General features: G+C 38.0%; 2 pseudogenes across 1 annotated transcript; both read left to right on the forward strand.

Moving 5' to 3' along the window:
- The first annotated feature begins 621 nt into the window (after positions 1-621).
- Positions 622-1,430, forward strand: LOC104783813 (BAG family molecular chaperone regulator 5, mitochondrial pseudogene; annotated as a pseudogene).
- LOC104783814 (respiratory burst oxidase homolog protein B-like) lies at positions 1,295-4,109 on the forward strand (annotated as a pseudogene). Its single transcript, XR_015596297.1, has 9 exons — positions 1,295-1,405; positions 1,571-2,014; positions 2,128-2,509; positions 2,639-2,739; positions 2,874-2,990; positions 3,076-3,192; positions 3,275-3,325; positions 3,445-3,915; positions 4,000-4,109. The product of XR_015596297.1 is annotated as a respiratory burst oxidase homolog protein B-like (transcript).
- Positions 4,110-13,985: the final 9,876 nt, after the last annotated feature.

Consider the following 13,985-nt stretch of genomic DNA (forward strand, 5'->3'; position numbering starts at 1 on the left):
CTCAAAATCAGAAATTAGAAGAAGAAGAAGAAGACGAAGAAGTAGAAAAGAGAAAAAGTTCTTTTTCATCTCAAAATAGAAGGCTGGGTTCATGTCTTTATACCACAAAATCAAACTTCCCCTCCGAAATTTCAGTCATCTCTCTACCAGTTACAACCGACCTCAAGCAAAACTGTCGATCTCAATTTTTTCTTTGAGGAAGAAAGACTTTGTCAAAACACAATACACGACAACACCAAAGTTGGGTAATTAAAGCCCATTTGAGAAACATATCCAACAATATCTTCCATAATGGCATCCTGCTCGCCGTCTTTCTAACCCTAGAATCGCTCTCAGATCTTATTTTTTGCTAAAGCACCTCTTATATTCTACTTTATGCTTTAATAATTCTTAAAATATTTTCGATATTCGTGTAATATGTAATTGAATATTTTCTCTTATGAAGAAAGACAACAAAATATTAATAATTTTCTATATAAAAGCGATTATCATCGAGTGGTAACTGGTAAGTAATGTTTCCTTTAGTAATTGTCGGTCACAAAAACTTTGAATAGTTTGGTCTTTAATTACTCTTATTAATAGTGAGTTTATATGAGTCAATAAGGACCATCGTCAGAAAATTTCCCCTCCTGTGTATCAAAAACAGAAAGAAAAAAAATTAAAATGTCAAAAAAAAATTTATCGTCGGCAATAACCACCACCGTAATCCATACTTTTATAATAACCATAATACCCCTCCAGCTCCATCAACCAAACAAATCCCGATTAAAACTCCATCACCGGCGGCGAAATCCACCGTCTAGACTAACTCCTCCTCCGCCGCAGCAGCAGCGAGGATCCAGTCTGGATACCGTTCTTACAGGATTCGAAACTTATACAAGACAATCTCATCCATCAACCTAGAAGCAAATCGTGTACATAGCATGATCCAACGACAAGAGACGGTAGACGCCATTAGAACCGATGAGAAGGAACGTCTAAGGATGAACGAGATTCTAATGTATCTGCTTCTGAAACTCGACTCCGTCCCTGTTTTAGATCTGTCGATCAGAGAAGCTCGGAGGAGAGTGAGCTGCAAGCAAGATCGTAGAGATGCAGGAAATACTTGATTCGATCTCGGAGACCAAAGACGAAATTCAATGGTGGAATTACAATGATATTGGAGGAATTGACGGCTCTCAAGGCGGCGGCGCGTGGCCTACGTATTAGGGATAAGCAGTGGAGGAGGAGATGTGTAGAAAGAAATTAATAATATAAAAACAAATTGAATTTTGTTTCGGCTTAATTGTAGATAATTGCTCTAAGTGCTGTGGCTAACAAATGATCAAAGATTAAGGAAAAAGCAGATGAATATGCTGCCTTGATCATGGAAGAACTCGATCGCGACAACCTTGGGTATATTGAGGTTTTTTTTTTTTTTTTTTGACAACAAATATAATAGAGGTTTGTTATCTACTTATATGGTTGCGCTTGATTTTTTTTGTTTAAAGGTTAAATCATTAAAATCAATATTCAACAATTTTGTTATTTAAATGCATTCAAAAACTATAGAGCAATTGTTTATTTGCAGTTACACAACTTGGAAACCTTGCTTCTCAACAAGATTTTAAGCCAGAAGCTCAAACAACAGTCCATCGTCCGCGAACAAGCGTGCACTCAACAAGATTTTAAGCCAGAAGCTCATACCAACAAAAGATCGGAACCCGCTGAAAAGATTTGCTAGGAATATATCTTACTTCTTCATGGAAAATTGGAAAAGGATTTGGGTGCTAACATTGTGGATATTTATTTGCATGGCTCTCTTCACTTGGAAATTTCTTCAGTATAAACGCAGAACCGTGTTCGAGGTGCCTGGGCTATTGTGTTTCCATGGCCAAAGGCATTGCAGAAACCTTTAAATTCAACATGGCTCTTATTCTCTTGCATGTTTGTAGGAACACTATCACTTGGCTAAGGACCAAGTCCAAGCTTATTGGGTCCGTTGTTCCATTTGATGACAATATCAATTTCCACAAGATAAATTATATATATCTTCTCATAATAAATAAAAAAAAAAAAAAAAAAAAAAAAAAAAAAAAAAAGATGATCATAACAATTTGGTTTTTGCTTAATTCTTTTGATCCAAGCAGGTTATTGCGTTTGGGATCGCGGTTGGAATATGCTTACACGCCATATCTCACCTGGCATGTAATTTCCCACGTTTGCTGCATGCAAAAAATGTAGAGTTTAAGCTACTGAAAAAGTTTTTTGGAGACAAGAGAGGCCTGACAATTACGGATGGTTCATGAAAGCAACAGATGGGTGGAGCGGTGTCATTATGGTGGTTCTAATGGTAGTGGCCTACGTCTTGGCCCAGTCGTGGTTCAGACGGAACCGGGCGAACCTACCAAAATCGTTGAAACGGTTCAATGCGTTTTGGTACTCCCACCATTTGTTTGTCATCGTTTATGTGCTTCTAATCGTGCATGGCTACTTTGTTTATCTCTGTACGGAATGGTACCATAAGACAGTACGTACCTGATTTTTTTTTTTACGTCTTCATTAATCATGCATGGAATTTTAATTCAGAAAATTATACTAAAAGATCATAATATATACTTTTAATGAAAGCATCGTTAAAGTATAAACATTGGTATAGACGTGGATGTATCTGGCTGTTCCCGTACTACTATATGCATCTGAACGATTGATTCGTGCATTTAGACCAGGTGCCAAGGCTGTAAATTAAAGATCTTAAAGGTATCTCTATATCTGTTGAAAATATTAAGTTTTCTGTTCGAAAATGGAAATGGGAAGTTCTATAGGAACTCTAGTAATAAAAATTATCAAATCCAAATGCATCCTACAAAACATTAAATTAATTTAAGTTTTAGGTTGCAGTATATCCAGGAAATGTACTTTCACTTTACATGTCGAAGCCTAAAGGGTTCAAGTACACAAAGTGGGCAGTACATATATGTTAACTGTTCTGACGTCTCACCATTACAATGGTAATTAACAAATACCAAACAGTTATAATCATAAGATTTAAACTTCATTATTTTTGGTAACAAAACCTCTCTTTAAATTGTTTAGGCATCCGTTTTCAATTACTTCTGCTTCTGGAGACGATTACCTCAGCATTCATATCCGTACGCTCGGCGACTGGACATCGCAACTCAAATCCATATTTTTGAAGGTTAGTTTTCAAGAGTAACATGTATGGAATTAATGATATACACTTGAATTAGCGTTATAGCTTGTTTTGATTATTTAATTTACAACCCTCAACAAGTCAAAGTGGCCTCTTCATAGCTGACATATGTCAAGCCAATAACATAACCAGGTATTTTATTTATTAGTTGCCTAATTATTTTTAAGAAAACAGAGCATATGAAAGAAGTGCAACTTCACAAAGAAAGAAAAAAGTAGTTTACTATATGATCAGTTTACATGCATGGAAAGGTTTCCAAGGCTGTTAATCGATGGTCCATATGGTGCACCGCAACAAGATTACCGGAACTACGATGTACTGCTTCTGGTAGGTCTAGGGATCGGAGGGACGTCCTTAACAACATCAAGAACCAGAAATCCATCCAACAAGGCAGTACCACAATGTCCCCATAAAAAACTACGTTGCCACAAAACGAGCTTATTTCTATTGGGTAACAAGAGAGCAGGGATCATTAGAATGGTTCGGTGAGGTCATGAACGAGGTAGCTGAGTATGATAGCGAGGGGATGATTGAACTACATAATTACTGCACGAGCGTGTATGAGGAAGGAGACGCGAGGTCAGCAATAATCATGATGTTGCAGTCATTGCACCACGCCAAGAGCGGCATTGACATCGTTTCGGGCACTCGGGTCAGAACTCGACCCGATTGGCGTAGGGTCTTCAAGCATGTCGCTGTCAACCACGTCAATCAACGAGTTGGTATGTCACTATTACAACAATTTTATAAACTATATCATAAATCTTTCTAGTGATTGATTTTACATTTTTTTGTTATGTTTGTAGGGGTTTTCTAGTGTGGTAATACATGCATCATAGGAGAGTTAAAGAGACCGGCTCAAGATTTCTCTAGGAAAACTACAACCAAGTTTCAGTTCCATAAGGAGAACTTGTAGTTCAGTTATATTAATCATCCAACATTAATATTTATAAACTCATTAGTAAATTACTATAACGCATAAGCAACTCATGTTTTGAATAAATGTAGCTACTAATAAACCAATGATTAAAATCCATTATAACTACTTTGAAGAGGTTCCAAATTGAAAAGCTGAGACAACAACTTGAACTTTTCTATAATCTAAATAGGAGAGAAGAAGAGTGTAAATAAAAGGGGACTCACTACAAGAAAACACGGATTTTACGACTACGATCGGCGACTAAATTCGTAGTCGTTAAATTTATCGACTAACTACCCACTAATTCGCGACTGCTTTATGACTATTCTTACATAGTCACTTTTTAGTCGCTAATTTGCGACAAAATAACTTAGTCGCTAAATAGCGACTAAAACGCGACGAAATAAGAATAGTCGTAAATTTGGCGACTATTTTGCGACATTTTCGGCAGGTCGCAAACGTTTGTCGCAAAATAGTCGCTAAATTAGCGACTAAATGGTAGTTGCTTGTGTAGTCGTAAATTTGGCGACTATTTTGTGACATTTTCGGCGGGTCGCAAAATTTAGTAGCAAAATAGTCGCAAAATGTTGGTTCAAAATCACGTTTTTAGCATTGCGGAGTAGGTGTACCGGTATTTGGTGAACCAAGTTTCAGTTCCATAAGGAGAACTTGTAGTTCAGTTATATTAATCATCCAACATTAATATTTATAAACTCCTGATCTCAGTGGCATTATGTGGTCTAGGCCAATCTCTGATAGCCTGAATCTTCTCTGGATCTACAGAAACTCTCACTGCAGAAACAATATGACCCAGAAAACCCATCTCACGCTGTCAGAAACTACACTTGCTCAGCTTAGCAAACAACTTCTGCTCTCGCAGCTTCTCCAGAACTGCCCTCAACTGCACTGCATACTCCTCAGGAATTTTGGAATAAACCAGGATGTCGTCGATGAAAATGATGATAGACACGTCTAGAAACTCTTGAAACACGCTGTTCATCAATCTCATAAACGCTGCTGGTGCGTTAGTCAACCCAAAAGGCATCACCACAAACTCATAATGCACATACCTCATCCTGAATGCAGTCTTCTTCATATATGCCTCATCTATCGGAATCTGATGATAAAATATACATGCCTATGTTCTCTCTTTTTTTTTTGTAAACCATTGGGCCACAACTGGCCAACCCATTAGCCAAATCCCTACATTCGTACCACTGGCCACTGGTGTGATGGTGCATTCTACAATTAGACTTACTATTTGCCACTACGTTAAGGTCAGTTCACGCCTACGTTCTCTCATTTATAACTTATTTTTAATCGTTTCCAGGCCAACCGCTGGTCTGATCCAAGTCTTAAAGTACTGATTAACACTGAAACACCCAAATATTCATGAACCAACATGAAACTGAACCAAAAACCAAAATGACAAAAATTTGGGTTACTGATGTTATACTAAATAAATATGTTTACACATACTAAATAAATAATTCTAATTTTTGACATGTTATTACATGATAAAATACATTAAATTTTCTCAAATAAATCTTACTATTTTCAATTGAACTAGCATAAAAAATAAAAGATATATAAAATATGTTCTAGAACAGTTAAAAATATTAAAACAAAAAAAAATAATCTAATATAGGTGAACCATTGAAAAGACCCGACTCGTTTTTTTTTTAATAATAAATAATAAATATATAGATATACTATAATAATAAATAAACTACAACTAGTGGTGTCATACCCACTAGCCACCTAATCAAAATCACAATCATCAGCGGAATAACCAATATCAATATCCAATAATATCCAATAATATAACCAATAAATATGACACCAACAATATCCAATAATCAAACAACAAGAAACATAGAACCAACAACCTAGCAATGTTCTAATGACCCAACTTTAGCAACCTAGCAATGCCAGACAACATCAGACCGAATCCTTAGAACATCCTCCTCTTCATCACCTTGATTCCACGATTGCACTTGCCTTTACCTGCACCATAAACAGATATTGCAATGCATGAGTATTTAATAAATACTCAGTAAGGCAATCCTTCCATCTACTGGGCTATACACACAAGCAATAGAGTCATCTCTAACCATCAAACAACAATCAACAAACAACAAACGACAAACCAGGACTCTGCATCGACCGACACCAACATGCATCGACCAACACCACATGGGGATGCATCGACCGACACAAAGGCTGCATCGACCAACACTCGCACTGCATCGACCGACGCATGCTCGACATAACACGAAAACCCTAAAGTTTTACGCGCCGTCCTCGCACTTGCATCGACCGACGCAAGATATGCATCGACCGATGCAATGCCGAGCACCGTGTTTCCCCGAAGCTTCTCGCCGGATCTTCGTTCCTACAACCACAAAACTCGATCCCAAGCCACAAGAAAGCTTCCTAACGTCCCAATTACCAATCTAACAAGTCTAACAATACACAGATCCCAGCTAACAAGTCTAACAAGAAAACACTTCCAGGAAGCTCCTACAGCGATCCCAACTACAGATCTCTACAGGAACAGTCTCAAATCACCCAAAATCCTCAAGAACCTTTTCTTTCAAAAACGGCCAAATCCGTCGAATGAGACAAAACCCGACTTAAAGGTTTCCTAACCCAAACCGCAGCGTTTAACTTAAGTCAAAACGCAGAAAATTGAACCTGCATCGACCGATGCACCATCTGCATCGACCGATGCAACTCCCAAACCGGGATTTCGGTTCACGGATGTTACAATTCTCCCCCACCAATCTAGATTCGTCCTCGAATCTCGAACAACCATCAGCCAAGGACTCTCGTGCAACCGTCTCACGGCCCGCACTCCTCCGACCGATCTACAGAAGGTCACCTCTAGGCGATAGACTCACGCTCCAGGAATTATTTGCTCTTTACTTTTGGACTTTCCTTTACTCATAGGCCTAAACCTTGAGTTTTTATTGGCTCCTCATCAGACCTAAGTCTGCATGCCATAATGTTGGCTCCTCATCGGGCCTAAACCCGCATGCCATAATATATAAGGAAATTCCAATACTCGTCTCTCGGGTTGCCACCCTACAGTGCGCCCCCGGATCGTCATCCGAAGTCGATATACCAACCATACTCCCAAGCCACAAATTCTCAGAACGTGTCAGTACTAGGAGAACCTAAGTCCCCCAAGAGTCGCGAGCAAACAAATCTGAACATGTCTAGGTCCTATCCCTATCCAGGTTCCCTTCCCGCGGCTGGCGTAAGACAACACAATGTCCTACCAACCACATATCCCCTCATTGTAATACCTCATGACCACACAAGGATCATATACATGCCACAAGGGCCACCACAAAGGCCAAACAAAATGTCCTAAACAGGACCGCCACCAAGGCCAAACAAATGTCCTAAACAGGACCGCCACCAAGACCAAACAAATGTCCTAAACAGGACCGCCACCAAGGCCAAACAAATGTCCTAAACAGGACCGCCACCAAGGCCAAACAAATGTCCTAAACAGGACCGCCACCAAGGCCAAACAAATGTCCTAAACAGGACCGCCACTAAGGCCACTCGTCCCGAAGGACCGTCACAAAGACCATCTGTCCCAAAGGACCGTCACAAAAACCATTTGTCCAGAAAGACCGCCTAAACAGGCACTCTGGCTAAACAGCCCGCCACAAAGGCCACACAATTGGCTAAACAGTCCACCACAAAGGCCACACAATGGCTAAACAGCCCGCCACAAAGGCCACACAATGTCTAAAAAGACCGCCACACACGGGCACACTGACTCGAAAATCCGCCACTAAGGCCACACAATGTCTAAAATGACCGCCACACACGGGCACACTAACTCGAAAGTCCGCCACTAAGGCCACACAAGCCTCTCCAAGGCTCTCCACCACTAAAATGGACAAATTCTAACTCACCTAAAACTTTCCATATTTAGCACTTTCCACTTTTGGATACTTCTATTTCAGGAAAACATTCCTCCAAAAACCCCGCCTCACGGAAACTTTGTATCCCGAGCACCACCTCATCTTGTTACTGAGTCGCACAACCAACCAGTCCAAGCGACCGAATAAACAAGAGAGATGGGCTGGAATACTCCATTCCCGCTCCAGCCACGGATTACAAATGGGACCAGGCTAGACAAGTTCAAGTCGCGGCTTGCTTCTCATACCACTTCTTAAACCTTGCCTTCATCTTCGCCTCAGGCTCCCAAGTCTGCTCCTCATCACCATCACAAACCCAAAGGACTCTCATCAAAGGAATCTTCTTCTTCCGAAGTTCCTTGATCCTCCTCCCAAGAACCCTTACTGGTCTCGCCTCCAACGTCATGTTAGGCTGAAGATCTTCAGGAATCTTAGCCAACACCTGCTCACCCTCACGGAGACACTTCCGCAACATAGAAATATGAAACACCATGTGGAATGCACGCATAACCTCAGGCAACTCCAGCCTATATGCTATCGGTCCCACCCGCTCAATCACCCTAAACGGACCCATGAACCTCAGACTCAACTTAGTCTCTGTCAATGACCTGTTCGGACCCTGCAACATGGCCATCTTGAGGTACACTCTGTCTCCTACCTGAAACTCAAGATCTCTTCTCCTCTTATCATCATAGCTCCTCTGCCTATCCTGAGCCTCCTTCATGTTCAGCTTGAGAACCCGAGTCTTCTCTAAGGCTCCTGAACAAAATCCGCCCCAAACATGCTCCTCTCCCCCACTTGAGTCCAGCATAACGGTGTACGGCATGGTCTCCCATACAAAGCCTCATATGGAGCCATCTTAATGCTCGCCTGATAACTGTTGTTGTAAGCAAACTCTACCAGGTTCAAGTGATCTGCCCAATGGCCACCCCAATCCAACACACACATCCTCAACAAATCCTCCAGCGTGTTGATCATCCTCTCTGACTGTCCATCAGTCTGGGGATGATAAGTTGTACTCATATGCACCTTAGTGTCCATCTTTGCCTGAAATGCCTTCCAGAACACCGAAGTGAACTTAGAATCTCTATCAGACACAATGCTCGCTGGCACTCCATGCAATCTGACTATCTCTCTCACATACTTCTTAGCCAAGACCGCTGCTCCATCAGTTTTCTTAATGGCCAGAAAATGTGCTGACTTAGTCAACCGGTCCACAATGACCCAAATAGCATCAAAAGTCCGAGACACTGGCAATCCTACCACAAAGTCCATAGTGATCATATCCCACTTCCACTCAGAAATGGGTAGACTCTTCAGTAACCCGCCTGGAACCTAATGCTCAGCCTTCACTAGCTGACACACATCGCACCTCGCGACCCAACTAGCTACATCCTTCTTCATCCTGACCTAGTGATAGTACCTCTTGAGATCACGGTACATCTTAGTCGCTCCTGGATGAATAGAAAACTTGCTCGCATGAGCCTCTCTCAGAATCTCCTGCCTCAACTCCTCATCCTTGGGCACACAAACCCAACCGTGCACCAAGATAGTTCCATTATCTGAGACCTGATACTCTGAGTCAACATCCTTTTAGGCATTCACCAGCCCCAAATCCTCTGAGCCAACCGTACCCTACTCAGAAGATCTGCTCTATCCACTGCTTCCAAACCCAACGGTTCCAGTGAAACAGCACACAGCAATCAAAATGACTCGACTCGAAACAAATAAGAAATCAAAATGACTTTTTTTGAATATAAACGAAAATTTTCCCCATCCATAGTTTGAATACCAAAGAGAAGGGAAAGCAACAACCAAAAAAAACTTAACAACCAACACCTTTTTATAATGTTAGTCAAGAGACAATTGAAAATGTCATGAATAAGATTACCAAAAGAAAAAAGTTGCACATTAATGGAGTAGCGAGTAGATGGACAAGTCATAAAGATGATGAATCAGAAACTGCCAACAATTTATAAAAGTGACGTGTACCTGTTTCATCTTCTTGCTAGGTCGCTTTAACGTTCTTCTTTGCCAAATTAATTTATGCCTTTCTTCCCTAAAAAATAATAATTGCTGCTATGAACCAAATTGTGTAAGTAATAGTGAGACATGATGTGCAAATCTACAAATTCATGTCCATTGATTTTGTTTTCTCTTTTTGTTGTATTAAAATTAGGTTGTATAGTTTCCGTATGTATATCAAACATTTTCGGACTGTGATTGATGGTGATCATTTATATAATCTCGAAGGTTTTTCACTTTCTGATTGGAAATCCTAAAAATATTAAAATTTTCAAATTTTAAAAATAATTGTGCATAATTCAACAATATTTATATTTTAACTTTGAAAATTTGTCATTCGAAATTAATTATTGTGAAAAAAATTATTTAGAATATCATTCAAAAAAATACTCCATCGTAAACTCGTCAACAAACAGATTTTTCCGATAAAAAATATCAATAGATTTCGATGGAAATTGTTTGAGCCATTACTGCAAATTCATGTCAAGTTGTCAACCTAGTCTGATTGCGTTCTCGTCGACTGTCAAAAACATTTCTGATGAATTTTCGATGGCTATTCTATTCGTTTCCGACGAACAACTTTTGGAGAACTTTAATTAATGATCTGAGTTTATATTTCGTATAGTGCAAGTTAGGATTGGTGAAGACCATTTGAGTGATTCAAGTGTAAATTCCCAACGTGTTTTTATATGACACGTTAAATTCCCAACGTGTCTTATAGCTGATAAACTTTTTCTCCATTCACACAATAGTAGAGATGGTTACTTGCACGCAGAGTTTAACTTGTACACGTTACTCTATGCTTTGGATCGATGCGAGATAGCTAACTCGATCTAATCAGTTCACATTCTTGCTTGTATCATCTTCGACCAGACTCATATCGACGATTTCACTAAAACGATATGATATGAAATCCTCTTCGATGTCAGAAAAAAGTAGATTATGCTAATGTAGATATTGCTCCTTGTGGTACTATCATTATCCCATCTTTTCCTTCTTCCCCCGCATCTAGTCTAGGGAATAAAATAGGGTTTGGTTATAGAAAATTAAAGAAACTAAGCTGCCAATGTGAAGACTGATGTGACATTTTCAGCCCCCACCACACACTCACACCCACAATTGGCACATGATGGATAAGATAATAACCCGTTAAGATCTTTTTTTTTTTTCTTTCTCTTTGATCAATCTTCACGTGGGTTACGGTCCTACTTGTGTTTGAAATTTAACCATACTCTTCTCTGTGCTTATTTTATCCTTCAAATAATCTTGTCCACAAGGTCTCCGACAAAAGTGTCGAATCTACAGTAAAACGGTCTGATATTTTTAACCAAGTTTGATCGTGATCGATTGGGATGATCAGTTTGCAGTGACTGAACAAGATATATATATTTTTACGGCGGTCATAAGATATTAAAAAAAATTGTAATCGAGCGAATATGAGTAGAAAAAGCAGTGTGTAATGGGGCTAATAGGCCAAGATTTACCAATTACATGCTATTCTTTTTTTTTTTTTTTCCTTTTCAATATTTACATACAATTTACAATATTTCACCGAGGACCCGTATCTCATAAAAGGGTAAGTTACTGATGACAGAAAGTTTTATGTCACACCATTGAACAAGTTACACATTATTTCTCAAACTCTTAGTCAAAAATTGCAAAATGCAAATGGCCAAATTGTATGTTGGTTTAATGTTTGGTGTGTGCCTCTAATTTGACAGTGTACCAAACCGATTTAATTACCGGTGCTAGACTGCTAGCTATCGTTGTAACTTCTTTTGTCTCTATATATAGAAACGAAACATTGCGGAAGGAAGTTAAATGTTTGAAATCGTTATTTTTGGGGAAAACGTATTGAGATAGAGTAAAAACGTTTGAAAATGGAAATTTTAGAAATAAATCCACCAAAAATGACAAGTGGTTGGTTTTTGTTTTGTGATTTTACAGTGAATGAGAACTCCTTCGTTAATATTGGTTTTATGCATTTGGGTTTTGGTTTTGGCGTTTTCAAATGACAACTCACTCCCACAGATAGTCACTGACACAAAACAGAAACTTTTAAAAGAAAAGCCATCACTCCCACACATTTGTGTGTTCTTCGAGCTTTTTAGTTTTCAATTATATATGCTCAAGTTACAACAAAGATTGTTCCTTTGTGCATTAACTATTATATTTTTCGATCTTGTTTGTCTTACACCATTTCTTAGATTAATCACAGTCACAAACTTGCCAACATTTAATCATCTCGGTTATGTCATAAACCATTATTGTCCAATTATAAGCAAATTTATCAATAAAAATTGAATCTTAATTCTCACAGCTTATAATCTAATTATATCAAGATAGTGTTATACGAGACTAATGTTCTCTCTGCTTCTATATAAGCAATTTAAAGTAATTAAACAAAAGAGAGCCATGTGGAAATCAGGAACATAAGAGGCATGGGAAGATCAAATAATCTAGTGATGGAGCTAGAAAGGAGCTAAATCAATCATGAACCCTAAATAATATTATATCTTTCTTTGAATCACTTCTTGTCAAAATCTCCATTGTTTTAAAAACCCTCAGCAATATTATGCTTCTCATCCCAAACTCTCTTCTCAACTGATGATCTGTTTGTTTCCTGATGAAAGTTGAGTGAAACAAAATCTTACGAAGCTGTTTCTTCCTACACAAGCTAACTTGCAAGGTAGTGTTTTCCCCTTTCGACTCTTGCTTTTTCTCTCACTTTCCTAGAGGGATTTCTCGGGAAAATAATGAAATGTTTTTTTATTCGTCTGTACACTCTTTTAATTTATTTTAGGGTTCTTGTCACATTTTTCACCTTCGGTTAAATTGTGTATAATTTATAAATAATGAAAAATGCATGCAATATTACATAAACTAGTATAAGATCATACTAGACGATATAAAATAAATATATATTGCATGCTTGATCTTCTAAGACTAGTTAATGTAATATTACATGCATGCAAGGAATAAAAATGAATTATTTGAATGTCAGTTTTTTATGTAAAGTCACACATCACCTGGCATGCAGTATCATATTTAAAATTCTACTGAATTTGATTTATAATTGTCCACTCATAACATAATTTCAAAAACTTTATTATAAGTAGATTTTTCGCTTACCAAACTTTTATTTTTTTCATTGGGGGTGCACGAACACAAAACTCGTCTCAAAATTATGAATGAATTTATGTGTCTAAACCTTTTTTTTTTCCAAATTCTGTATATATATTATAAAGAAGTTTTTAAATAAGGACCTTTTTCTATAAGTTTTTAAAATTTAGGGTCCTTTTCATCTAACAAACATTTTAAAAGGAAAAAAAAAAGACTAGGTGTTTTTACATTGTCGGCACACGCTTAGATGACACAAATTAACAATTACCAAATTTGCCATGCAAAAGAGTTACTATTTTATCTTTAAAATCATTATTATCATACAAAATAGTGTGATAAACTGTTTTAAAAATCTTCACTTATTATAAACCAATAAAATGACAAGAGTATTGAAAAAGACAAAGATTTTTTTTAGTTGAAATCTATGTATCGATCGAATCTAGAATCGACTCAGCTACTGTTTTTGTAATAACTCTGTCCACTTTCATACATAAAATGACTAAAACACCTCTAGAAGATGCATGTGCTGTGTGGTTATAAAAAAAAAAGTATTGGAACTTTACAACTTTGTGTCGTTATCTTAAATTTACCCCCGCTTCATTAGGAATTGTCACTCTCAGTCTTGGCGTATTTCCCAGTTCATATCTCATTTTATCTATGGTCCCATATACCATAACTTCTGTTCTTTTTAACCAAAAAACTGATTTAATAACAACAACATGCATGTAACCTGCATCTGCATGCATATACATATATGTATTCATTATTTCATTATCATGTTGGG

This window comes from Camelina sativa, chromosome 4 (assembly GCF_030686135.1).
Source record: "Camelina sativa cultivar CO46 ecotype springtype chromosome 4, ASM3068613v1".
NCBI classification, from domain to species: Eukaryota; Viridiplantae; Streptophyta; class Magnoliopsida; order Brassicales; family Brassicaceae; genus Camelina; species Camelina sativa.